At 33.6% G+C, this 4,073-nt stretch overlaps 1 long non-coding RNA gene across 1 annotated transcript; it reads right to left on the bottom strand.

The window, feature by feature from the left end:
- Positions 1–1,068: 1,068 nt before the first annotated feature.
- Positions 1,069–3,666, bottom strand: LOC111709357 (uncharacterized). The gene is made up of 2 exons (XR_002766837.1): positions 2,406–3,666; positions 1,069–1,278 (listed from the first exon to the last, which is right to left on the bottom strand). It is a non-coding gene; the product is annotated as an uncharacterized LOC111709357 (long non-coding RNA).
- Positions 3,667–4,073: the final 407 nt, after the last annotated feature.

Here is a 4,073-nt window from a genome sequence, read left to right as displayed (position 1 = left end):
AGTAAAGTATAATGAAAAATACAATGTTTATATATGGTTGGGAAATTACAATGATGCCTCTTTTGCGGCATAAGAAAGGGTGTGTCTATACAGCCTTAAGAGGCCTAGAAATCTTTTCAGCAACAATTTTTTTTTAAAACTAAATATTTTTTTATTTCCGTAAAGTTATTTCTGTTAACAAAATTTACATGTAAATATTAACATGGTTACTATATACGACAATGCCATTTTTTACAATTATATATATTAGCTATAACTTTATAGCTAGTGGTATAATAAAAATGTTCCAGAGATGCTAGGAAGATTTTACGAGGGATTTAGGGTTACGGGAAAAAGAGTTTTACATATAGTAGTGGGTTATGGTACTATATCAATTTAAATAGTTAATAAGGTTCAAGCATATAGCAATCTCAATAGTTAATAAAGAATAAGGTTCAAGACAAAACGATAGGTTTACAAGGTTTAAACTCGGAATAAAAATACTATTCATNTTGATAGGAAAACCTTTAGATAGGAAAACTTTAAATAGGAAAACTTTAGATAAGAAAACTAGGAAAGCTTTTAAATAGGGAAACTTAAAATAAGAAAGCTTTAAATAAGAAAAACCTTAGATAGGAAAGCTTTAAATAGGAAAACGTAAAAAAGGAGAACTTTAACTAAGACATCTTAAGATAGGAAAACCTTAAATAGTAAATCTATAAGTAAGACTTTGGATAGGAAATTCTTTAGATAGAAAAACTTTAAATAGTAAATTTTTAGTTGAACTTTAGATTTGAAAACTTTTAATGTGAAAACTTTAAATAGGAAAAATTTAAATAGGAAAATTTTAATTAAGAAAACTTTAGATAGGAGAAATTTTAAGGGGGAATACTTTAAATATGGAACACTCTTAGATAGGAAAAAAAACTTTATATAGAAGATCTTTAAATAGGGAAGCTTTAAATAGGAAAACTTTGGATATGGAGACTTAGAATAGAAAAACTTTTAGATAGGAAAACCTTAAAAAAAGAGCTTTACATGTTTTGAAAATTTAACAACGTTAAGCACATTTTCGTTATTTTTGCATTATTTTTTAATTCCAGGTAGGAAGTCATCTTTAAACTTTTTTACCGTTAATGTCACGTTACGTTGGTTCGGTGTGGGGACCAGATACCATACCAGGTCAGCAGATCCGAATCGGTGTAGTACGTCCAACGTTAATGTCACGTTACGTTGGTTCGGTGTGGGGACCAGATACCATACCAGGTCAGCAGATCCGAATCGTTGTAGTACGTCTAACTTAAAAACATTATTTATATTTTAGATAGGAAGAACTTTTGATAGGATAAACCTTTAAATAGGAATTCTTTAAATGGGAAAACTTTAAATAGGAAAATTTTTGATAGGAAAACCTTTAGATAGGTAAACTTTAAATAGGAAAACTTTAGATAAGAAAACTAGGAAAGCTTTTAAATAGGGAAACTTAAAATAAGAAAACTTTAAATAAGAAAAATCCTAGATAGGAAAGCTTTAAAAAGGAAACCGTAAAAAAGGAAGACTTTAACTAAGACATCTTAAGATAGGAAAACCTTAAATAGTAGATCTTTAAGTAAGACTTTGGATAGGAAAAACTTTGAATAGAAAAACTTTAAATAGTAAATTAAATTGTAAATTTTTAGTTAAACTTTAGATATGAAAACTTTAAATGTGAAAACTTTAAATAGGAAAAATTTAAATAGGAAAATTTTAATTAAGAGAATTTTAAATTGGAAACCTTTAAGGGGGAATACTTTAAATATGGAAACCTCTTAGATAGGAAAAAATCTTTATATAGAAGATCTTTAAATAGGGAGGCTTTAAATAGGAAAACTTTAGATATGAAGACTTAAAATAGAAAATCTTTTAGATAGGAAAACCTTAAAAAAAAAAGCTTTACATTTTTTGGAAATATAACACGGGCACTCCTAAATTTGTGCTCGAATTCGAGATGTGTAAAAAAATAGCTTTTCAGTGATTTGGTAGCGTTGATTTAAGAGATATGTTTTAAACTCAATTCAAACTCAAAAAAGAGAAATAAAAACCATGTAGTACAACTTAATTGAGCTACAGCTTCTTAGGTTAAGTACAGATCGCTAATTTCTTGACGATCCAAATTGCGACACTAGAATTTCTGTAATTTTTTTGAAAAGTTGTTTTAAGAATTTTACTTTACACGACGGAACAGTTCGAAATCTTAGAAAAATAGCTTCATAGGTTAAATAGAAGATCGCTCGATCTTTGATGATCAAGGAATACCATTCGTTTTTAAAGAAATTTTGGAAACATTGTTTTAGCAATTTAATTAAATCTCTAGAGCAGTACGAATTATTATAATAAAGGGAAACTGTTACCAATCCTGGACTGAGAGAAGGAAAAAGATAATTAACCTGTTTTTGACCAAAGCTTTAAGAATATTCACTTCCGGAGTTGAGGTTTCAATATGAGGTTATTACCATCAGTCTAGATTAGGGTAGGACTGTTTGCTTGGATGGAAGACTGTTTGCTTGGAATCCATTTTTGTGGATAAGTTTCCTTGTGGAATGAGATGTTTGGAAGGATTTAGTGGGAGTAGTGGGAGCAGGGTGTTGGTAGATAGATGGGTTTGTAGGTTCAAAGGTTCAGTAGGATAGGTTTGGTTTAGTTTTCATAAGCTTGGAAAAGACTGGCTTCTTCCATCAAGGCAAGCAAGTTTGGAGGTTTTACTTGGCTCACGAAAAAGAGGTTAGCTTGAGATCAGCGTTTTGCTGGTCTCTGGAGCTTATGAGCAGGCAGGTGGCGCTTCGCACTGCTGGTAGATCTGAGATCGTCATAACCACAGACAGCCCGAAACTCACCAACCCACTTGGAGAAACGAAGTCCATCGGGAACGCGACTACCTAGAGATGGGATTGGAACTTCAGGAACCTGTCTAATAAACTGTATGCATCTTTGCACAAGATCCCGGACAGAATTAATCCCCTTGGGGGTAAGGTGTACATAATCATCGCATAGCATGCTTCCCCTAGACACCCACTCATTACGATCGCAAAAATCCTCAGGCGCGAGGACGAAACAACCTTTTAGTGATGGCAACCTCGAGAGGAATACACCGAGTCTGACGACCTCTGCATTAAAGGCAGTCCCTGAGTAGTTTGCGTGAAAGTGTCCCGATTCATTGCAACAAGATTTCATGTATCTAGGGAAGGGTGTGAGGTATATCACTTTTGCCCCTGTAGGTTTAATTACACTCATCATTTTGTCGACATGGATCCCAAAGAAGTCAAAATATTCAGGATCGTAGGGGGCTGTGCTTAAGGCATGAAAGACTTTAGATTTCCCAAAACCTGTTTGCGCATGACCAGCGGGGGCTCCTGATGGTTCGTGACGCTTGTACCTAGGAGTAAGCATTCCTTGAATGAGTGAGTTTCCATTCAAGAGTACTTTCCAGCGCTCGATTCATCACCCCGAGGTTGCTATTTCCAATTATGAAGACTCTTGGTCTTTCATCATTGGACTCATGGAAAGGTAAGTTTTTAAAAGCTTCAATACGATCAGTGTCAGGCTGTTCAATACGTACAATCTTATAAATCCGTGGGAGGGTGTCAGTAAAGTTTTCAAGTCCATTCTTTAAATACCAGGCATGAACAAGGGAGACAAGTTTCTTGGTAAAAAACATGCTATAAATCATTATGTTATAAATCATTATGCTATAAATCATTTATGCTATAAATCATTATGTTATAAATCATTATCTTATAAATCATATGGATACCCAGATTATGCGATCAGGATTAAGGATATCCCATTCAAAAGTCTTCAGCTTTGGTCATTTGAAAATAAAGTTATCATCCCTGTAAAGTATCATCCTATGTGGGTAACCCTGTACGTAAACTGGATTTTTTACTGAAAGAGTGGGCTTTGTATCATTTGTTAAAAGTGTAACAATGCAAATTTGCAGTTGAGGGCGGTAGGTAGGGAGGTAGGTAGGAGGTAGTAAGATAGGAATTTACAAAGGGTGAGTAGTTAGAGAGATAGAATGATAGGTAGGCAGGAAGGGAGGAAGGGAGGTATGTAGG

Source organism: Eurytemora carolleeae, unplaced genomic scaffold (genome assembly GCF_000591075.1).
Source record: "Eurytemora carolleeae unplaced genomic scaffold, Eaff_2.0 scaffold957, whole genome shotgun sequence".
NCBI classification, from domain to species: Eukaryota; Metazoa; Arthropoda; class Copepoda; order Calanoida; family Temoridae; genus Eurytemora; species Eurytemora carolleeae.
The sequence above is the reverse complement of the archived record's forward strand: the minus strand, read 5'-3'. Positions and strand labels throughout refer to the sequence as shown.